This window comes from Neopelma chrysocephalum, unplaced genomic scaffold (assembly GCF_003984885.1).
Source record: "Neopelma chrysocephalum unplaced genomic scaffold, ASM398488v2 Primary Assembly neopelma1_96737, whole genome shotgun sequence".
Taxonomy (NCBI): domain Eukaryota; kingdom Metazoa; phylum Chordata; class Aves; order Passeriformes; family Pipridae; genus Neopelma; species Neopelma chrysocephalum.
This window is the reverse complement of record NW_020925381.1, coordinates 1,602,852-1,627,109: the sequence shown is the minus strand read 5'-3', so window position 1 is coordinate 1,627,109 and position 24,258 is coordinate 1,602,852. Positions and strand designations below refer to the sequence as shown.

General features: G+C 41.0%; 1 long non-coding RNA gene across 1 annotated transcript in view; it reads right to left on the bottom strand.

The window, feature by feature from the left end:
• Positions 1 to 3,771: 3,771 nt before the first annotated feature.
• Positions 3,772 to 24,258, bottom strand: part of LOC113981735 — a 67,176-nt gene continuing 46,689 nt past the window's right edge. Inside the window, exon 2 of the long non-coding RNA XR_003538513.1 lies at positions 3,772 to 3,881. This is a non-coding gene — a long non-coding RNA (uncharacterized LOC113981735). The remainder of the gene's footprint in view (positions 3,882 to 24,258) is intronic.

Here is a 24,258-nt window from a genome sequence, read left to right as displayed (position 1 = left end):
AGAATATTGCTTTTACCAGTTATTCATAAATCTGTATCTAATTCTGTTATCTGTTTCAGTTTGAAAGCATTCATATTTCAGTGCTTTTCTATTGATTTAAAAGATTTTTGGCTCCTTTTCTCTGGTAATTCCTGATCCTTCGTGTAGCCTGAAAAAACAGAGCCCAGTTTCTGCAACAATGCATAACAGAAAACTGAAAATCAGTAGCACTCACATTGTCCCCAAGAGGTGTAGTTTGTAAACCATTAAACCATCTTCTCTTTCTCATGATGAGGGAGAAATTTAGCTTCCAGCTGCAAGAGTAAATCTCATTTCTGTCAGCTTTGTTACATGGTAAGTAATTTTATTTTACTATATAAATTCTAGGGTGTTGTATTAGTAAATATAACTTGCCCTTTCCTTGTCTTAGATGTTACATTTTGAGGGCAATGGGTCATTAGGAAGACTTCAGTGAAAACGTTCCAAAGTCCAGGGCACTGTGTATTCTCTCACATTGAGCTAATCTAGGTTGGTTCGCAGCTGGAGCCATGGGCACTGAGGAAGGTGAAGGACTCAGCAAGGCAAGAAGCTCAGATTGCTGGTGGGACTAAATTCCCCACCAACCTACCCTGGAGAAATAGACATAAATGGCCTATACCAACAGAACCAAAATTGCAACAGATTAAAAAATTCCCTGACCACCAGGCACTGTAGGTAACAAGCCAGAAAAGAAATGTCGCCAGACCTATAGTTTGTGCTCTTTGGTACTGCGTGCAATGATTTGACATCGTGCTTTTTTGCACAAAGGACTGCATTTAATGTTTTAACCCCACACAGCAGAACAACATACCTGTTCATTCCTTGCAATTGTGGAATTACCATGCTACAGACTTCCTAATGCTCTGCCTTGACTGCCATCAAAGGGAAATATCTGAGTCACACAGAGCATAATAACGAGAGGAACAACTCATATGACCTACTTCTTACCCACTGCCTTCAGGCAGTAGTATTTCTGTGCCTGGAAACCTTGAGGGTAAGCATCCCACAGCAACCTTGAGTTAAGAATGTGGTGAGGTATTTTTTGAGCTAAACAGCCTGATCAGGAAGAGGGTTGCACTGTCTGCAAAGGGGTGTGGGATGTAAGGGTTCTGGATTTTGGCTGATGTTCCTGGGGAGCTGTGCTGAAGGGTAGCATTTGCAGGAATTTAGAAAAGGGAAGGAAAATAGTATTTTAGCACAGATGCTGATCAAGGTAATAAGTGAATTAAGCCAACACACACGCACACAGACCAAGGAGTGGATCCAGAGACCCATTTATTATGGAGGGCTACCCTTGTTCACGTTGTCATTCACCCTTGGGCTCCGAGAGTAGTGTAAATGAGCATCAGTCATGACCATAAGGGCTCTCTGAGCCAGAGGTCGGGGGCGGAGTACAAGCTGTCTTGTGTTTCTACAGCCTTTTCAACCAAATGGGTTTAGATATGCTTTTGGCTGTTGCACTAAAGGAGGATGGGAGGAGGGAAGGAGTTTCCCATGGCCTTGGCTCTTCCCACCCTTATCTCTTGCTGTTTGTCGTGAGGAGTGGATGGCTATATGGTGTAGGAGAGGAACTGAGTAGACTGTCAGCTCTTGGTCTCATAAATGCATTGATTGATACCTATGGCTTCAGCTGATAACAAAAGTGTGATTAGAGCAAAGAATGGGGCAGGAAGGAGGGTGTTTGCTGTCTTGCAGGACTGCAAAATAGACCCTTGACCCTGCTAGAGATTCCTGCTTTAGCTTCAGCAGAAACAGAATCTTCCTTTAAAAGTAGAAATATCTTCCTTCAAGAAGGAAAAGTTTTCATACTCCAGCACTTGGTAGAAGGTCCTCTTACCCGCTGTTCCCATTTCTTCACAGTGGTATGAGGAGAAAAAAAAAGGTAATTAAACCTATCATAGTTGCTTTTTCTCTAATAAAGGAGATGGAAAAAAGCCTCATAGATTCAAAAAGGCTTTTCTACTTGTATTAAAAGTAGATGTTGTCATATTAACCTCACTTTAGTTATAAATTTCACCTATTCTGATGAAACTGAGGAAAAGATAGCTGTGGAGTATCCCTGGATAAAAGTATATTATCTGCTTTTTTTATAGGGTGAAGAACAGCAATGAAAAAATGATCATATCTCCTTGTCAGCTCCATAAGCTACTTTTTTGAAGCAGCTGCTTCAAGTGCCTAGAAGTATCACTGGTGCAGACAAACTGAAATCCATGTGAAGGACCTTGTCTCTCTCGCTCTCTCTGCTCCCATCTCCCTGCCTCTCTCGCTCCCTCCCTTTCCTTCTCTTTTTCTCTTTTTCTTCCAACTCCTCATCTCTTGCTCTTTGCCTGTCCTAACTTTTCCCTTTCCTTTTAGGTGAATAATCCAGTTGTCTGATAAGAAATCTCACGGAAGGCTAATTCAAGGATAAAGGATTATATTTGTCTGGTCACAAAATTGGTCACAGGGGATTCTCTTTCATTTAATTTGAAATAACAAAACGTAGTTAGCTTATACACTATAAATAATGTTAGCTTTCAGAATATATGAGAGAATGGCGATGTGTCTTTGCTGAGCACAATTTAAAACTTCTTGTGTCAGCTGATCAAATTAAATAAAGCTCCTGTGCTGTCAAAGTTCAAAATCTACTGATGTGCCAACATTCATTCTTCAGCTCTGTATTTAGCTTTCCAGGCAGATAAGGTCAGCCATATCTGATTGATCCAGATTCTGTCTTGTAGGAATACCAGATGGCTGTTTCTGTAAGAAAAAGGGTGTTTTCCCCTGTTTTCCTCCCACAGCAGAGCAGCTGATTTGGTCTTATTCCACCAGATGGCAAGCTTTAACCAAGGGAAAAAAAATGGTTTTTGCAACTATCCATTTACCTTAGAGGAGAGGGGGAAGAGAGCTTGCATCATTGGTTTTTTTACTTTCTATTTTAAAGAAATGTTTTTACTACAACAGGCTCACATCCATCTTCTGGCATGATTTGTAGTGTTTAGAAAAATAAATCAATAGAACAGCATTTGCTGTCAGCTATTGAGTAACTGACAGGTGTCACAAAGAGAAGCAAAAAATGGTTTAGAATATATGATCTATCCCCAAATTTCACCGAACAAAGATAGATTCAGTGCTCCTAAACAAACATGTATGGTGATTCCAGTAAAAAATGAGAAGATATTACTGAGCTCTCAGTGCTGCAGAACAGACCCTGAGTTCTGGTTATTCCCAAAATCTGCATTAATCCCTAGATTTGACTCAGGAAGGGGCTGCTCTGCCATGTGTTTCTGCCATCATAACCTGCCTGCAATGCCTGGACCATGCACAAAGCAGAGGAGAACTGTGCTTGCTCTGTCCAAGCTACATTATCTCTTCAGTCCAGGGCAGTCTAGGTTTCAGACCTCCCGGGAGTGGAGATAAGTCTGTTTGTATTAATGCAGCAGACTTTATCTGCTGTATTAAAGTTAAATATGCTAATTTTCACTCATTCATTTCATTTTACAAACTGGCTGTTCCAGCTTCACAGGAGAAGCAGTTGTGGCACCAGGAGGTGACTTAGCTTGGCAGAGGTAACTCAGCCATGGAGCATTAACAGGGATGAGTGAGGTCCAAGTCTCCCAAGCCCAAGCTCGACAATCTGGCCATGTGGGTCTGGAGATATCTGCACTGTCTCCAGCAACAGGAGAGAAGAGCTGTGGGAAGTCTGTAGCCTTTGGGTTAGAAAGCCTGGCATGTAAAATCACAGCTGTCAGTTCTTTCACTTCTTTTTTTTTACTAACATTTCCCTCTTCCTGAGACCGTGGGTCCATCCCCACTTGGGAACTGGGCTCCAGGTGACTAGCATGCTGGAAACCTTGGCAACCCTGGAAGTTGCTTGCCCATCCCTGCAAAGCAGAAAAGTGGTACGCAGTTTTTCAAGAGGAGAGACATGACTGAGTAATATCACGAAACACTTCAAAAGGCAGGGGGGAAATCAAATCTGCATCTTCTCACTTGCTGACCTAATGACCGTAGAAAAAGTGTTCCCTCCTTTTTTCTGTATGCTCTGTAAAAGTAAATGATTACTCCTCCATTATAATCACCTTTACAAGTTTAAAAACAGCTTTACCTGTGTCCGTATACAAGTTTCTTAGCTCTTTATAAAGAATAAACTTCCAAAAATAAATCAAAGCCATAGATATTTGTAAAATTATGCCAGATGAGCTTGAGGGAAATTTATGCAACAAACACAATTACGTGGCAGTGTGTAAAGTAGTCAAAACTTGCGAGCCCTAGTTCCGAGACTTAAAAATAAATACATATGTTTAAATTATCCTTGCATTTCCAGGAGCATGGTTTTAATTTTTTTCTCAGCATCAAGGAAGGTTGGAAGCCTTTGTTTTTCCAAAAGTGGGAACTCATTCTTCTGTTACCACGTGACTCGTAGAACTGAGGCTTTACAAAAGGCTCAGGACTCATTATACAAAAAAGTTTGAAGAGCTTCAGCAGTACAGACTGCAGCAAAATGGAAGAGTTAAGGAATACAGGTGGCTGTGTGTGGGTGTCTGCTTCTATAGTCATGCTTTGAGGACTTAGCCTGTGCTTCATTTCTCTCAGGGAGAGGATTATGGGCTTTGGAGTTTCGTACTGTGCTTTGAGTTTATGTCTCAGATTTTTTTTTTTTTTACCTTTCTATAGAACATTGCAAATTCCTGCAGTGTCTCTGCCAGAGCTGCAGGCATGCCTAGGAAAATTGTGGATGCCCTGTGTGACTCCAGCATCCCTGTCTCACACACCTCTTCTCTCTGGAAATAAACATTATTTCTCCAAAGCCATGTAGGTTTGACCAACAGCAAGACTCATCTCGCTTTGCTTTGCTGCCACTCATTTTACTATCCACCTAATCTCCTGGATTAAGGGAGCTTTTGAAAACATCACACCAAGGTGACAGCAGTGAAGCCAGGCAGGAAATGCTTGGTGCATCCTCTGGAAGACATGGGGGCCCATTGCCCAACCCAGGCAGTTCTCACCAGGGCAGTAGTGTGCCAGCTTGGCTTACTTATAAATGTAAGGATAACGAGGTCATTTTTGTCCTGGGCCTCTCTTCTTGACTGCTACTGAGAAATGCCAGTGTAGTTATATAGAGAGTCAGAAGACTTTTTTTTTTTTTATTTATTTCTGCTCTTGCTGTGGGCTTTGGCTCAGTGAATTTTGCTTTGGTTTCTCCAGTGTGAGTTAATTTGGAAATCACTTGGTTTTGTGACAGAATGGGATGAGACTAAACTGATGATTTTGGAACAAGACCACAAAACCCAGGCCAGAATTGCCCAGGTAGAAAAGTATTTTTCCTTCATTGCATCCAGTAAATTTGAATACTGTAATAAAGTGGAAGCCCGCAAAAACCTTATATGTATTAATGTCTTTTACTTAATTTTAATTTTACTTTTGGTCTCATATGTGAAACTCTTCAAGTCTGAGTTTCTTTTGTTTTATAATTCAATTGTTGATACACAAACTAAAATAAAATCTGATCCCTTTTCCATATTCATGATGGCTCTGCAGTTCTAACAAAACTAAACTATAATAAACGAGTGCAAAACAAACTTCTTTTTTTTCTGCTAAGAGAGTTTTGTAATAAAATTCCAAGTAAAGGTAAAGGATTTCACATTCACATAATAACTCTTCAAGGGTAGGAATGGATTTTAAAGCCATGCATCTCAGTAAAAAAAAAAAAGCTTTCAGTTCCTCTCTGAATGCCATTTTGCAGTCTGTAAGGTTTGTTTAAGCACTAATCTATCAAACACAGAAAAAGCTAAGATCACTGGTCTAAGTCATTTGTGTAGAGGAGACAACTCTTCCAACCTTGAATAAATCTGAGCTTCTATTGAAAGAACTCCCTGAATCAGAAGTGCCAGGCTGGCAGGTGTCTGAAGCCAGATGTGATGTTTGATCTCAGATGTGTGGAAACCATCATGCCTACAAAGGTGCATCCAAAGATGCATCTGCAGGAGGCTCTGGAAGAGTCCAGTGCTGCAAACAGAGTCATGGTCGAGTTTTTCAGGGAAGTGCTAGGTTTACTTGTCTTGTCATCACCCTTCTCTGGGATTCAGCATGCAACCACACTGGAGGTAGGGTCCTGAACCTTTGGTCTGAAATGTATGGCTTCTCCCTAAAGTTATTTGTTTGCAAAGTTTTTCTATGGTGTTATCTGTTTGACAGTGTTTTAAAATCTCTTATTATACTTCCTGAGATAAAAAACTTTTGCTACTGAGGCAAGCTTCTAGTCAATCTTTCTCCCTCAAATAAATGTTGTTTTCTTGTTACTGCTTCTCTCTGCCACAGCTAAAATAAATCAGAATCCCCATCTCAATGCCTGTAGAGACAGGAACATTTAATTTATAGCAATTTCCTTTTCTTTTCATGGTTGCTACTAAACAGAACATGCTAGGTCTCAACCTGCATTTGCATTTATGCTAAATTACAAGCAGAACAATCAATACAAGTCCCAGCTCATGCTGCCCACAGCTGAACAGCAGCAAAGAGAATACTGCCAAGGAAATCTTTCCCACCCAGCCAGCTTCTTGCTTGTTTCTTTTTAATAGACATTGATAGATGGCATTTAGCCATCTATTTATTTATCCCAGTGGTCTTGGAGTGCCTCCCAAGAGTTGTGGAGAACAAAGGAGGAGTTTATCCTTTGACACCTTATGAATCTTCCTTGCAAGGCAGTTCCAGATGGCCATTTCTCAGGGTAGGGCAGGGCAGGACCAGCAGAGAGGGTGTCTGTGCCGTATCTCCTTTTTGAGTGCACAAAGAGACAGAGACAGGACTGCCTTTCACACGGGATTGCTCCTGGGTGGGGCCTCTAATGGGGTGGTTATTGTGGACACTCATCTCCTATAATTGATTCTTCAGCGGTGACTGTGTTCACCCTCTTTCCTCTCTCTTAGGTTCTCTGATGCACCAGCTCATCCTTCTTCATCTCCATGGCCCTTTTTCTTATCCACATCCCTTTCTTTTTGCTTTTCTCTCTCTCTTTAACATGCCCTAGTGGCTACAACCTTACATTTTTCATATTGTCAGCTTCCTGGGATGAGGACAGTTTCACTGGTGGGTGCTGGTATGCTCTGGTCTGTGCCTCTGCCTCTTAGATGTGGCTCATTGAAATGCTGTGCCTGCCCTGGTCTGCAGGACGTTCAGGTGTGCTTGAGTGAACTATCCTCAGGGGTTTGCAGCAATGTGAACAAACCCATCTGAAGTCAGTGTGGCTGTGCTAAGGGAAACTTTCTAGTAGAACCTGCAGTCTCCATGGGCTGGGCTTACTGCTGGAATAATGTGCAGATGGAAGAGAAACAAAAGCTACAGCAATCATTATCTGCTCTTGTGCACAGGTCCTTGTTCAGGGCTTCAGAGTATGTCCTTTCTACTAATTGACTTTTAATTTGCAAGCATTACCTGGTCCTTCTTGCTGTCAGTTTGGGCTTATCTGAAATGCTAACTAGCCCTGCAAAGCACTTTTTTAAAGTCTGACAGAAACTTCCTTGGAAAAGCGACAGGCTTGCTTGTCCTCCTCAGATTTCTTCTTTGGAAGTGTCTCTAAAGTGAGACCTGCCCAGCCACCTTTGATATTGCTTCCTATCTTCATGAAACCTCAGGCAACAGCAGCCTGGTGAGGAAAAAACATCCAGCTAATTGGTATTGCTGCATGCAGGAGTACTGGCCCCCTTGCATGTGCCTCAGTGATCTGCAGGAGAAGAGCATTGGCACAGCCTGGGAACACCAGGCTCCTGGAGCACATGCAGGTGCCCCTACCTGGGGCACATTCAGTGTGATGTTCACTTGAATTTCGATGTACACCATTGCCCAGGGAGTGCCTCACTGCCGTCTCTCTGGATTTCCAGGTGCTGGTGTGACGACTGCAGTCATCCTTGGCACACGTGTGCGCCTGCTCTCCATTCCACTGATTGTAGGTGACTGGCTGGAGGAGTGATCTCGGAGCTGGAAGGCTGCTGAGCCCGAGTGCTGCAGTGAGCATTCCCAGCGCCCCCCTCTGCCCCGCTGCTCTCCCTGCCGCGTTGCTGCATGTGTGGGTGAAGGCACGGCTGCATCTCAGTGCCACCCTCCCAGCAAAGCACAAAGTGGGAAGGTGTTCACTGCCTTTGCCTCCGGACCCACGCTGAGCTTAAACCAAGCAGAAGAGCATCTCTGTGATCCTGCAGTCAGCAGCCATATCCTGCAGAGCCGCAGCGACTGAATGAATTGACAGGATTAATGTGACTCCAGGGGGTCTCCCTGCAGCTAATCAGGAGACGCTGGTCCTAATGAATGAAGCACAGTGGAGAGAACTAGTACGCTAAAGGCAGTGAATGTCCCCTTCATTGTAGTTACAGTATTAGTGATTAAAACATTACTCTGTGGGATGCAGCTAGCTCTCAGTCTAATTCTTGAACTGACAGGAAAGAAAAGCCCATGAAATGTCAGCTTCAAATATAATGGAAATCACTGCTCAGGACGTTCATGTTTTTTGATCAAGGGTTGTGCTGTTATTGATGCCGGTGTTGGGGGCTATGGTTTCAGCTCCTGCCTGTCTCCCATGCAGGTCCAACTCAGAGCCTGCTCCATGGCTCAAAACCAAGAAGGTTCAACAGAAATGAGATGAATTAATCATTTCCCCTCCATAAACTGATGCTTATAATCATGGCTGTGATTCCCTGTTATGTCTTCCTTTCTGCAGAGAACTTTATTCCCTACTGTGATGAAATAAAATGAACCAAACCATTGTCAAAACAATTCAAAGCGCTCTGCTCCTTTGGGCAGAGGAATCAGCTCTACTTTGCCTGTTAACTCCTCGAACTGCTGAAGAAACAGGTGCGGGGAAAAATGATAGTGTGTCTAATATTATATTGTTAAATTTAAGTGCTGTGTTTGTTTCATCAAGTGTCACAACATAGTGTGCAATAAGCCTTTCTGTCCTGGCAAATGCCCTGCCTTAAAAAAAAAAATCAAAATCTTTGTGTACCTGTGAGTTGTCGGCTAGCACGCAAATGAGGTATTTTATAAATATGCATGAAATATCAAATAAAAGACACTCAAAAAATAACAGCTGTGAAGCATGGGTCCTCAGGCCCTGTTCAGTCACATTGTTAGACCGGAAGCTGCTGTTTAAACCAATGCTAATCACACTAAGGTTGCAGCACAGCTTCCCTGCAGGCATCAGCTTGGGGTTCTCTGCTCTAGTCATACAAAGAATTTGTTGGTACATTTTCGGCACGTACACACCTATGAGGGACACCTTATGTCCCTCACAACACGGTGAGGGACATATATACATATGTATAGCCAACCAGGCAAGGTCCTTGGTCAGGGCTAAAACAACAGCAGCTTCATGGTTGCTGAGTTTGCATCCGTATGTGTCTCTGCTTGGAAGATCAGTCCCTAATGGGAAGGGAGGGAAAATAAATTGAGATGGTGTTCTAACTTCTGTTCTTCACCAGCTTGACTGTAAACAGCTGACTTCATTGCTAAACCCTTCTTTCTCTGATATTTTATAGCAATTTGCTGTGCTGTTTGGCTTTCCTTCTCCCCAAAAAGTAGGGGCCCTATTGCAGGAATTGGGGCAGTAGGGAGGAACAAATCAACTGCCTGGGAGCTGCTGAACTATACATAATGTTAAGCAATAGTTATGTACGTATGTATGACCAGTAAGACTTCTTTATTTTGCATGGAAAGGCTTTTATTTGTTTATTTAATTGTAGCTTCTTACAGAGATCTCTCAGCAGCTCCCATTCATCTTCCCCCATCAAATCCTGAAAGTCCATGAATGAATAAAAAGTTCACATTTCCATTTCACTTTTGAAAAACGGGAAAGATGATGATGGTCAAGAACATGCTTTCAGCAAAGAATAAAATGTTATTATCCATCCTATCCTTGGCAAGACCTACTTTTCTCCTGTCTTGTATTTCTAAGAGTTCTTTTTCCCATTGTCTGTGTTATGCTAACCAAGTCCTAACTTCTACTTTCTCTCTTTCCCTCTGTCTCCTATTTAATTAACATGGTGGATGTTGTCTTTTGCCTTATGGTTACAATGAACAAGGTTCCTGTGAAAACCGATTTTTTTTGAAAACTTTTAAAATTAAAATGTCATGAATTCAAAGCATCAGCCAGTTCTAGTAATTTTGTCACATGAAGGTTGTTTTGGAGACTCTTCCTCCAAAACACACTTTAAACCCCCAAATCAGCTTTTTGCTTAGGTAGCAACTGCTGTGCAAAGGAAACTAAAAAAAGAGTAGACAATAAAGAATATTTAAATATTTTCTAAATATTTTGGCAGTTGCACTTAAAATATTGCATTCAACTGTGGATTCGCTCTAATTTACTATAAATGCCCTCCCTCAGAGAATAAGCCTCAGATACAGACTGTTTTTAAAGATTGGTACTGGTTTCCTGTCCATGGTGTGTTTCCATATGAAGTTTCCATAACTTCTTTTCACCGTGCAATAAGATCCTCCTCCTCAGCATAGGGTCTAGATTTTTCACTCCTGCGGGTAAAAACACTTTCCTAATTACCAGGATGAGGAGTTGCTAGACTGAGCAACTTCTCCAATCCCATTGAAGCTGGATCACTCATACACATGGGAATCAAATCACAAATTTGGGAGAACAGCAGGGAAATGACAACCAGAGCCAAGTGCAGAGATGTGTGGCTCAGCCAAGAGGAGGTGGACACTGATCAATTGCCCTTCATTGTTATGGCTCCTGTGATTCCCGACCCAGTTAATTTCCACTGAAATGAAAGAATCTGTTTCCATGGCTTTGCCTGTTTGTCTGAATCAGGTGTTTCAATCTCAAATGCTACTACCACTTGCCTGGTGTTTTTACTTTATTTGTAGAGATTTCTACTTGTGCATATATTGTGCACTGCATTGCTGAGAACCTGTGGGGCATGACGTACATGCAGAGCATGGCTGTCACTCCATAGAGTACATTTACACTCATTATTTAAATTTGCTATCAGAGCAAATTGCAGTAAGATGTTTAACAACAGCATTTAGTAGATGCTTTGTTTTTTTTTCTCTAGCACCCATAAACATCTCAAAAACTCATTTAGGCATCTTCCTCTTTATCTGTACCTAATGCACGGTGCTTGCTGCAGAGTGGAGTAGTACCAAACACAAGAGATGAAATGCTGCACTATGTTTCTCTCAACTTATGCTGCTAAAGCAGATGGAATCAGCTGTGAAAGAGGTCCAAGGTGAATATCCTCAAACTGAACTATATGCTATAGCTGCAGTGTTTGACTGATGCTAAAGTGTCTGATTTTCAGGTAATGAAGTACTGCATTTGCTAAAGGCAGCAGCAACTGCCCCAGAATGCTTTATTTCCCCTTTCCAGAATTCAGGCTGGCAACCTGTAAACCTTCTGGGTCCTGGTGCCAATATCTATGTAATAGAATAATATCAGAGAACAATACTAGATCAAGGCTCGAGTCTAGTCATTATCAGAGTTACTCACATTCTGAAAAAGTGTAACATGATGAGTATTTATAGTGATTTTTATCACAGAAAAAGCCATGGTATTTTTCAACTGCAGTGACACTTTGTAGTAAGTCTAAGGTCTGGTCCAGACTTATTTTACTGCAGACACACACATATGACTTCATTTGATTCACTAATAGTCATGCCAATTATAAAGTGAAGGCATCTGATTACAGTGCCTGCAGCCTGTGAGGATGCTTTAAAGGATGCATCAAAGGATGCTTTCAAGCCGAATGAAAGAAGTTTGAAAGACAGTGAACTGTCCAAAGTAAGCTGTGACTACTGAATTATAGAATGATAGAATCATCAAGGTTGGCAGAGATCTTTTAGATCCAGTCCAACCATCCACCTGCCACTACCACTGTAACCCCTAAACCACCAAACTACATCACCCACAGCCAGATCCAGAATGCCTCTTAAGCACCCCCAGGGGTGGTGACTCCACCATCTCCCAGGGCAACCTATTCCAATACCTATACATCTTCCAAAGGAGGAAAAATTCTCTGTAAAACAGTGCTTAAGGTTTGGAACTGTGCTTGTAATCACTTCTATTTTATGGGCTTCTCCTTGTTTGACACTGTTTTTCTATCACAATATTTGTTCCTTGATCGGATATATTAGTACCTTTAATTTATTCAAAAGTGTGCACAGTGATTCTGCACTTCTGTATTAAAACAAGTTGCTTTTCACAACTGAAAGTTTAATTTCCCGTATTTTCCTGTGTAATTGAGTTAGGCTTACTCAGCAATGAAACTGGAATGCTTATTTGCCTTCTGTTCTATTCTAGATTCTGTTTATGTTTTATGTTTTCTCCAGGTTATCATGTTTCGATAATACAATACAACCACGTGGCAGATAAAAATGTATCATGAAACTGTTGTACTTTGCTCTTTGGAACAGATGGCCAGGATGTGAGTTAGTGTTTGTCAGCGCAACCCCAATGAAATCAGTGAGGGAAGAGCATTTTACAGAAACCCTTTCTAGAATATATCAGAACTGTGAGATGTGATAAGGCTGGACATGGTTCTTGATTGCCCCTGTCTTCTGTAAACATTCATACTAGAGGAAAGGGAATGCAGGATTTCTGCAGGATGCTACCATTCCAGCTGGGTAGTATGTTTGTTTCCTCTCAGCTCCTTTCTAAGACACTGGACCAACCATGAGGTGGCATGAAGTAGACTAGTTTTGACAGCAAAATATTGTGGTTCCAGTCAAATTTCAAAACTTTCTCTTGGCTTATCAGTAAACAGGATAATACTGTGTAAAATGCCACATTATGAGATGTCTTACTTTTGACCTTTGCATGTGGACCAGTCACTAGGAGAATTAGGTGAGTGCAGAAGTGGCTGGTGTAACTGGGGAAAAATTGGTTTTACCCCAAGGATTGGTGTGGCTCCCCAGAATGCTACAGTCACTCCCTATTGAGCAGTTTTTGTAAAAATGGGACTAATCAGCATTCCCTTTGCCCACTGAAGGAGCCATGGGAGGAAATCCCTTCACGGTTTTCCACCTTAGAGATCTCCTTTGTTTTTTTCTCTAGGAAGATACATAGCTTGGATGTCTAGGCAAGTCTCTAGTGAGCCTCTGACCACTGTGAGCTCCTTAATATTTCTGCAGTACTATCAATGCTCTGGACATTTATTGAATTATGGATTGAGTTATTGCCAATCAGGTTGAGGTAGAGAATTCATGAGATAACCCAAGTTTCTTTAGAAAATGATACTAATCATTAATGAACAGCAGTAAGGTACCAAAACCACTGTACCTTGAAGTATGAAGAACCTCTTTAATGTTGGAAACAAGAACATCAACTTAACTGAAGTTATTTTTTTTCTCTGTGTTATTAATATCAGTTAAATTCATGTCTATTATTTAAGAAGCTGCAACTCTAATGATGTTGCTTTATGGAAGCTTTCATTTAGACTTACACAATTAAAGCTTATACTTTGATTTGTGCAATGCACTTTTTCACACTGTCCTAAGAAGTCTGAAGGCCTTTGTATCTAGTACCTCTTTATCCTATGAGCTTCCTGTGCTCTCTGATTGGGAAAGGGGAACTTTGAAAATCTGGAGACCACATCTATAAGTCTTCACCATATCTCGAGTAGTGTAGTGAGGGGAAGGAAGTGCTTGGTGTGGATAAAGTTACCAAATTTCCACTCAAAGAGCTCGTATTTGTACAAATTGCGTTTTCCATGTGTTCCAGACCTAGTTCTGCTACCTTTCACACTTAGAGCCCAAGTAATTGTACTGTGTTTAAGTCCTGTAACTTAAATCATGGCAGAGATACTGTGAATTATGACCTATTATTCAAGGATTGTGGTTAGCTATTTTTTATAGAAAAGTAAAATAAAATTTAGTTGAGGTTTGGCAGTCACACTATTTTCTACACAGTCTGTTTCACAGCCATTTGGGCCTTTTGCATATGGTTGTCAGTTTGGTCCAGTTCCCTGAAGTGTTAAGGTATGTACTTAGCATGAGTGAGGTAACAGAGCCACCAACTTTCACGTCAAACCACAAACTTACTTTAATTTTCTTTTAATATTGCCAAGGCTGAGAGAAACTTCAGTGAGTTACAGTGAGTCTGTTGTCAGTGGTGCTGTGTTTTTCAGAGATGTGCATGTTACTGTAGCTCTTTTTGGAGGTGAGAGCGTGAAGAAGTTGTGTCTTTCTTGATTTTATCAAAACAGCACCTGATTGAAGACTGGACCTCAAGCTGTTTTGATAGGTGTCACTGCAGCTGAGACAATATGGCCATGGAGGGATCAGAATTGTGAAATTAGATTCTAGCTATTGATTGAGACTGTTCTGAATGTCACCAGCAGCATTAGGATAAATGACTAACACCGCGAAGAAAGGCGACAGGCTTTGCTCTCAAATATTGAATAACTATTGATGTTTCTAATCTTCATATCTTTGACTTACAGGATGGATTGTCAAGAAGGAAGAAATATTAAAAAAGATATTACCCTCAATGTAAATAACTGAGAACTGCAGATGTCTTCGATTATAACTTTCTACCTATTACCTGCTAAAAGAGAGATCTGAAATGATAAAAAGATAGGGCAATATTGCAGTACGTCTTGAATGAGACATTGAAGTGTTCCTCTTCATGCAGAATTTGAATGAAATTACAAGCATTAATGTAACTTCAGATGCAGTTAACCAAACCTCTGATGCTGTTTTATGAACATTCTCAGATTACCCTCTCCGAGAGCCATTCATCTCTGAACTGAAATTAACTGATGTTTGGGCTTGTAATAAAAACAAGAAAATTCTCTATCTCGATTTTATGTCAAGATACTTTTTAAACAGACAAAGATTGCAGTGTGTCCTGGTACATAAGCTGTAAGAGCTCAGGCTGGAATGTTCTAAGAAAGAAATAGAGTAGTATACTCAACAAAATGGGATAATTGCAACCCACTGAAATTAAGTTCCCTGTAAAATGAGAGCTGCATTCAGTCAGGCAAAGTAAACAATGACATCTTCATACAAAACACTGGTATCTGGTATAAACTGATAGAAAGCCAAGTATTTGCATCCTGTTTCCTGAACCAGACTGCTGCAGTGCAGCAGCAATGCAGAAGCATGTCCTTGGTGCCACATGCATGTGCTTAGGTCTGTCCTTGTGCAAGACAAGTCCCTTGACATTTTTTTTCCCTGCCAGGCCATTTCACTTTCTTGAAATGCTGGGTGAGCACCTAGGAGTGGAGCATGGAGGAAAAGATGTGTTATTCACACTCGCCTCTCCACATATCTAGGTTTGCAGTAATCAACAGGAACTTTTAAAACATATTTGCTGATGTAGTCTATCCATACAAGAAATGACAGACAGACTTGATCTCTGTAAAGATAACATACAGGTACCCCCAAAATGCCAGGCAGTAGAAGGATTTCAGGAAAATTTATTCCGAAGTCGAGAACACTAGACTGAAAGAAGTAAAACCTTAACTGTGCTTCCAAAGCACTGGGCCTGAGGAAAGACACGCCTCCTGTTCTCTTCAGGGCTCTATCTTCGCTGGCCTCTCCCCAGGTCCTCCCTGACATGGGGGCATGTAATGTCTGTGAGGGTTTATCTCTCCTCAGGCCAGAGAGAGAGACAGTAAGCCTCTTCAGGAATGCAAGAGAAGAAAACATCCAACTATCTTTGAGAAAGTTGCTTCTTCTTAAGCAGGAAAGTCTCTTCAAGTGAAACAAGCTCTAATCTCCTCATCATAAATCTTCTGGAAAGGGTATCTACACTCATAGTCACTGAGAGGAAAAACAGAAAAGTGTGAGGAGATGTGCATGCAAACTAGTGAGGCTTACAGTGATGTGTGGCTGGTGAGTCAGAACCAACACCCCTGGAGAGGAAATCAAGATCTATAGTGCGATGGCAAAGAGGTCATCGTGAATGGTCATTTATTGACTTCAAAGTTAGAAGCAGGAGCTATGAGAGTGATGAGCTAAGCTCAGGCTTACTTCCCCCACTCTTGTCAAAGAACCCTAGTACTAGCTCTGCTTGTCCCTTCAGCTGGTAGCAAAGTGAGGCTTCCAGTGACAGCAAGGATGAGAAAGAGAAAGGTGTTGCTGCTAGAGAGTCTTATTTGGGGACTCAGAAAATGTGCTTTTCACAACACTAGAAAAGAAGAACTTTTGCACTAAAAATAGTTAAGCAAAAAGGAAAGATCTGTAGTAGTTTGCATCGGTAGTATGAAATCATATATGTCAATCTGGTATCAACACACCATGCACAGGTAGCACAGGCTTATTATAGTCAGGGAGTTTAGGGGTTCTTTCTGTTCTTCTTCTCTGCTCCCTGATGCAAAGCACCTCCACGCCGTGATAAGTCACACTGCTCACCTGGTCACTAGGCATGCTGATGTTGCGGCCCTGAGTGAGTGAATTGGTGACTGATTCAGCTACATAGTAGCTGAAAACAGTGGTGTTTCCCTTAAAAATTTCCACACTTAAGGTGCAATTTTTCCGTAAGGTGCCATTTGCTAAACTATTGAACTCTGGAAGAAAAAAGCAGTCTTTTCCTCCAAGCAGCCTACTTCCTGTGGGGCTCTTAAGGAGAAATGCCTTGGTGCTTTTGATGGAGAGTGTGAAAATCTGGCTCTGTCCCCTTCGTCAATGGTGCAGAAAGAGGATTTCTTTAACGTGCCTGGTTGCTACAGAGACCATTCACAAATGTTGTGCTGATTTATATGTTCTGGGTTAGACTTTCGCAGCTGAGTGTAGCTCTCTTCTTTCTCCTCTGAACCTGAAGAACTGCAGTGATAACACCTCTTGTTTCTTCCTTGCTGGTGCAAGGCTGAAAGGTCAAACTGGTCTAAATCCAGCCCCACAACCTAATGGCAGCTTCACATGTTTAGGGTCAACGTGTATGGATGTGAGCTGTTTGCTCAGGGAAAGCGCTCACAGATTTCAGCCTATGGACTCCCCTTGAGATAGACTGGAATGGGAATTCGCATGGGTAGAAACAGCTGTATCAAACTCCCTCTAAGTAATTAACACACAGGAGAGACAGTTGTGCTTGCACTTTATCAAGCCTCTTGGTAAGATTATGTACTCCAGATAATTAATCATTACATTTCCCTATACACATAATTACCTCCACTTTCTTGCTCTCCCACCTCCACACATATAAACAATTCATATGCATGTATTTACAGAGTAATTACAGAGTGCATATGCTGTGATTAAAGGCAATATAAACTGTGTTACCCTAATTACAAGGAAAAAAACAAATACCCCAAATGAAAGCACAAGCAGGAAACCACACAACTACTTTAACTGGATCCAACCTCTTTCTTTTCAGAATATTAAAAAGAAGAAAAGAAATTCAAATAATCTATGCTATGTGCTTGGCACAAAAACTGAGAGTATCAGAGAGCCCAGCAGGTCCCTTGGTTGTAAATTATTTAATATATGAGACCTAAATCAGAAAGCAATGTTACTTGAGACAAGATGAAAGAAATGCTGCATCTCAAAGTTAGAGCTCCATTTGGGTTTAGTTCTCTTCTACCACATAAGAGAAGCTCCTGTAGATGTAGCTTCACTGGAAAATACCTGCATCCCACATGAAGTGAACACAGACATCCTTGATGGCTTTGTTTACAAGGCAGGATCTGGTGCTGCTCTTCTACAAACAGCAGCATTGTTCCCTCTTTCTGCAGTCTCCCATCCCCCACGATGTTTTGACATATGACCTTTGTGTTTTCTATGGCAGACTACTTTGATACTTTCTGTCAGAGATTTTGGGCCCAAAGGGCTCCAGACTACTGGAAAATGAAGTAAATATGTGGGATGGGGAGAACAGGATCAAATGAAGTAATTCTGCATTTTCCTCTGTTTTCTTGTGATTCAATCTTTTGTCTGGGTTTCATGAGGCAGGATAGTAAGAGTAGTCAACAATGAGAAGGAAGGACACCTTTCCTAGATTTATTTCATCTGGGACCAAGTTGTTTATCAAGTTACCACTTCTGTTTTGCTGATAAAAGTGAGTGGTGAAACCACAACTTCAGCTTTTGGCTGACAAACACTGCTAAGAGATGGTATCTTTAGATCTAAGAGCAGACATAGAGTGATGGTTGGTTGCAGTTTTTCCGTATTACTGGGGCAACTGGGAGGCCCTGTTCATATCCTATGTACCCAGTGTTGGCCATAGAGTTCAACAGAAAGGGTTGTTATTTTCATATCTGCAATACCAGAGAAACGAGAAGAGGTCCTGGACACCAATTTAACAAGTAGGTCAACCTGCTTTCTGCCTCAAGAGGATCTCGAGAGTCCATCATCTCCGTGAATGTCAATGGTGTTGTTCTCTGCTATTCACACTGGGACACCATGCTTATTGTTCTGGGCGTTCTCTGGATCTGCCTTTGTAGAAGTGGAAGTATTATCTTGTGTTTTGAAGTGCTTCCTATGCTAACACCTGGTAGAAATTTAGTGTGCTTAGTGGAAATCTTAATGCTGAGAAAAGAAATTGAGTAGTCGTAGGAGATGGCAGAGGAGGAACAGAAGCACAAAATCTTAGGACCACTGAGGAAAAAATGTGACACAGCAGAGGATTGGCAGGGAAGAGAAGGAGTTTACCAGACAGAGAAAGGGCATGAATTAAGATGAACAGAGACTTTCTGGTGACACAGGAGTAGGGGTGGTCTTGAGCTATTGTAATCTGCTTATTGCTAGAGACTATGAAGAAACTCAGAATTCCAGCATCCCTGTTGTGGCAAACAACAAGGAGCTAAACACGCTTGTAGGTGTCTTGTAGCAGTTGGCTGATGTTGATGGCAGAGCCTGCTACAGATACCATCTTGTGTTCTATCAGAGTGAGTCTGAGCAATAGCTCTCCAGCCCCTCACCCTGCTTATGACACTTCTGGTGGCCTCTGCAGGAGCCCAGTGTATGACCATGAGATTAAATCCTACACTTCCTTCTTCCCAGAATAGTTTGCAGCTAGTTAAGGCTAGTTAGGTAGGAAGTTAAGGGTGATCACCTGACCTTATTCTGGCGTGTACGTTTTCTCTGCAGCCATCAAAATTAGTTTGATGTAGACACTACAGCAAAATTTCCTATCTGTTTAAGAAGAAAAAATGAGATCTTCTCCAAGGTCACCTGAAATTCAGAGCTTGACTTGACTTTCCTGCAGACCATGCAGCTTTGGATTGCTGCAGTGCCAACCCTAACCCTTCAGTGTCTGGCCTGAGTAAAAATGTCTAATTAATACACAAACTGTGAAACGGGTTTGGAGCCAGGTGGCTTGAAAGTCTGCAGCCTGTGAGGTGAAATGCTGTGTAAGGCTGAAAATGTTGATGCTATTTGGTCCATTGGAAGGGAAAGCAGAGGTGTCTGTCTCCAACTGAAACGATGCCTGGGCTGGAACTGTTCTGTTTGAGCCAGAGAGGTGATTTAAGCTCGTACTAAGTGTCATTACCTAAAGTGCAATTTAGCCAGGAAACAAACCTGCACTTACAAAAAGCACTTGAGGATCTTTAATTATCTCAGCAGGTCTGGACCTCAGCTTTCAATCTCATCAAATAAGTGTTTGCCCTCTGATATCAGGCTGAGTCACTGGCTGAGTAAAGAGCTTGGAGGAAAGAGAAAGTGTGTGCTATGTCAAATGACAGAATCTCTTCTTACAGAGATCCTCGCTCTAGAAAGAGATTGGTACCATTCATGATTAGTAGCCTGCATCAATTGAAAGCAAATTCACTGGTCGGGTAGGGTCACTCATAGCATTTGTAATGATTTAAAGTGTTCAATAATTGTTTATTTGTTTACCAAGACAATACATATTGGACACTATGCATGTTGTTCTGTATATCTTTTCTTTGCCAAGTTTGTCTTTACTTACAGAGCAAGTTTTTATTTGAAAAATGTTATAAAGCCCTTTGTGTTCCTCAGTGCATAGGGACAGTAGCCTGTGCTTGCATACCAATACCTTGTATAATAAGTCTGTAGTGAGTAAATTAAAAAGGAAGCAAGGTTACCTTCAAGCTTGCCACAATATCAGGAGCGAAAACTGTGTAGAATTTGTATTGCAGGGTCTTTGCTGAGGTGGCATGATCTTTTGCCAAATGGGTCATAATGTGACAGAGGTCTGGGCTTTTTAGATCAAATGCAGTCCGAGTCTTGCTGGGGCAGCAGAGCAGGCTCAGTGTTAACAGACTTGGTATGCAGAGGAAGCAAGGGCCTCAGGTGTCAGCCTGACCAAATAGATAACTTGTGCTCACAGCTATCCTCGTGGTGTAAATTACACACACATTCCGCATATACTAACCGGGTATATGTCAGCTGCAGACAAAGCAATTAGGCTAATTTTCTCAGTACATATGGCATGTCAGCAGCTGGCAAACTGCTTGCGGGAGGGCTCCTAAAACTGCTACTATTAGCCAAATTATTGTCATGGATAATCAGAGATCAGTTTCCTTACATTGCCAGCGTACTGCACAGGCTTTGAGATGGGGAATTTAATTGTGGTAAGAAACCTTTTTCTTCTTACAGGGATACAGTGATTAAATAGTTTTCCTATGGTGGGTCAAGGACTTTCTTACAAGTGTTAAATCTGGTACCTGGAAATAATATCTAGAATTTATTTTACTGGTAGCAGTTGTCTAATCCCCTCATTTCTTCAATTTGCTTGATGTTTTGTCATCTAAACTGTATAACCAATGTCCTAAATAAAGCACTGCCCTGTTATTCTATCAGCCAAAAAATGCATGAAAGTCATAAGTCTGATGCCAAAAGACTACAGTCAAAAATATCTCTTTCTTTCTCTTTCCTCTGAGATTTTTGGTCCGCAGGAATCAGATTGCTTATTACAAAAGGTGTTTGGCTCAGCCTGATTAAATCAAAACAGGGAGGAAGTGAAAGGACTATAGTGAGAAATGTGGGTGTGAGACACGTCTGCTCTGCCTGTGTTGTGTGTGTTGTGCTGTTATGTTTGAAAGTCACTGATGGATGTGGAAAAGAGAAAGTTTGTAGGTTCAGTACCATGCACAAGTCCTGGTCAATTAATGAAAGTGCTTGGGGTAGGGGGAGAAATGTGGAACATGTCTAGGAGTGTGCTGAGCAGCACCAAGTCACACAAGCAAGGAGCAAAGGAAGGGCTCCACCTTGCTTGAAGGATCCATCCAGAAATGATTTTGTGGGCTGTCTTCACTTTAGGCCTTCCTTGTTTGGCTTCCAAAAGCAAGATCCAGTGCTGTGACTGTGACTCAACGCAAGCTGCAACCCAAGTTCTCATCTGGTACTGTGACTTTACCAGTACTGAAAATTGCAGACCTGGGCTCTCAAAATGCAGAATTAGGCAGTCCGAGCTCCTCGGTGTCTGTTTGGTGGCATAACACTCCATACATTTTGGTGATGACTTTTGAGTCACCTTGCCACCTCCTGGCCAGCGTTCTGTGACATTCTCACATCTGGGCTCTCAAATGATGGGGTGATAAACAATGAGAATTGCTGCAAGCCCCAGCCAGAGAAGGCTGCATAAATTACTGCTTTAAAGCCAGGCAGGGAGAGATCATAAAACACAAGCTCAGAAAACTTCAGGCTTAAGGTTGTGCCTGCAAGGGCAAGATAACATTGATAGAATTGGATTTTCACATTGTTTTAAAAGACTTGTCCAGGAATTTACACACTAGCCAAGCTCACCTCTGTTGTGCCGTTGATCTCAGTGCCACTGTTATAGGATAATGGTTGCTTGGGCTCCTTGCAATGGATTTGGAGAGGAAAATAAAAATACCGCCAAGTTCAGCATGTATGCCTTTAGCTCCAACACTATATTTGAAAAGGTCTGTTTGTCATCCTAGCCCTTAGTTTTCTCATGGTTCTTTTGATCTTCAAAGGACTTTACAGGTATTGATTAATTTCAGACTGGACCCATAAAGTAGATGCAGCAAGTAAGTATCAGCTCTGCTGCAGCAGCTGGGAAATTGAAACAAGGGAATTTTGGCTGCACAAGAAGCTGAATTGGCCACCATGAGATGCTACCTATCTGCCCAGGCCTCAGACCTCTTGATCATACCTCTGCCAAATGAAGTATTGTCTTAAATTCTGCTCCTTGCTCCCCTAGCAGCTATTTCATTTGGATTAATTGTTGATCCTGTGGGACACTGAATTCAATATCAATCTATTTTTAATAGAAGAAACCCCGGCTGGAGTTAGCTCAGAGTAATTGGTTGAAGTTATCTGAACCAGATTGCATTGTTCCTTCTCTATTTACAAGGAGAAGGTGTGTGGGAGAGCACATACACAATCAAACAGAAACTGATGAGATTTATTTGGATTGCCATTTAAGATCATCTACCAGCACTTCCTTTACTGGATATAAAATACATCTGTCTGTACAAAGGTGTGAAATATGCACAGAATGATCTCCCTCTACTGAACTGTGAAAGCAGTTATGTTGTGACAGATAATGAGAAACACTATGAAGATCATGGAGGATCTGGTAAAGAACCACAGAAAAATTTGCAGGCAGATGTCTTTTGCTGAGAAGCAGTTTTGCGATGGCCTAAACTGAGTCAAGTTCTTTTATGTGGATGAAGCTAGGGGGAAGGGAAAAAACAAGGAAAAGGAATAGAAAACTCAGTGTTCAGACTTTCCTTTTCAGAAGAGTTGCTGGCTTTAAAATATAGCTGGATATTATTTAAGAGAGAAAGACCCAGTCAAAATGCATTATCTACGGTGGTTTCTATTGATTCCTGGAGAATTCTGCTGCCTATCTGTTAGCCTTTCTGTAGAGGGGTAGACATGAGGACACCTCACTTTGGAAGTTTTGATGTTACAGAATGGACAACTTGAGGATGCCAAGGAGTATCGTTCGAGAAGAACTTTTAGAAGGTGACTCAGCTGTAAGTTTTGCCAAATAAAGAAAGTTATTACTCCTGCCCCAGAGAATGCCAGTTCTAGTGTAGGTGGTGTTTAAACGCAATGTTTCTTAAGCTGATACACCCTACAAGTATTTATAATTTCATCCTGCACCTAAATGCTCAGAGATGACTAGTGCACATCTTTCCTTTGTACTTCTCTTTTCAAGGTTCAGATGAGTAGTTTGCATTTGGTGAGACTGAGTGGTCTTCTGCAACCTGCATACTACATTGAGTATTTCATGTGCTTTTGGAGTATCAGTGCTAATTATGGCACTGCAGAATTACTTGAAACTAATTTTAAGGAAACATTTATAGTTTAAAATAATTGGGGTAAATCCTGAGTGGTCTGATAATGGTGTAGAGATAAGTAAAAAAAGGTGATTAAAACCAACATTTTTCTATAACCCATAGAAAACTTTGAAGTCAGAATTAGTAAAAAGCTAGATACAAACTACAAGTAATCCTATAAGTGTTTTCAGGTTTTATAACTCACAGTAATCTGTGACGTTTTGACCACATTTACAGAAACTGAATAAATTTGTTGGCAGAATATTATACAACTAAAAATATTTAAAAGTTGGCAGCCTAATACATTAATTCATTCAGATATGGTGATGAGATCTGTGAATTTAATAATCACATTCCCAGTAATCACAATTATAAAAGTTATGCTTGGAGATAATCATATGAGGTAGATATAATTCCCTGTTGTTAACTGAATTTCAACTGACTCTGTATCATTGAAGTTGAAAAATTTTAATTAAATGCCTTTCCCTAATATTAATTTCTCTGAATACTTTTTCCTCCTCTCCATTTTTCTTTTCTTTTTGGGAAGTATGAAACGAAATGTACTAATAAATGTAGAAATAAGAGCTTTATTAAAGATATTAAAGATGTAGAATGTAATACCAGAGGAAAAAAAAAGAAAAAGAAAAGAAGAAATGACAAGTTTTTTCTTTAGAAAAAAAGGTATTTCCTTTTTCCTAGAAAAGGAAAGGTTTTTCCCTAAAGGGAAATAATGTCAAAGGATCTATGAATTAAAATGACCTTTTAGATTATGAAAAGGAAGAAATTACTGAGAGAGCGGCTTAATAAAACAATGAGGATGTATTGGTAAAACTGAATTAAAGCTAGCTTTTCTTTTAGTGCCTATTGTTTTGTTTCTCAACACAGGGTAAGAGATATGGGAATCTTCAAAAATGGCGGCATCCATTTGAATCAGAGCACATATATCAACTTTTTTCCAAGGGTCTATTGAGTTAAAGGGTTACTCTGCAGCAAATATTATCTCCCGTTTTTTTGCAGAGCCCACGGATTCATTGGGGGTGTCACAAAGAGCTAGTGCCAGAGTCAACTTGATGTAACCATTTGTAGGCAATTAAAGAAGTGT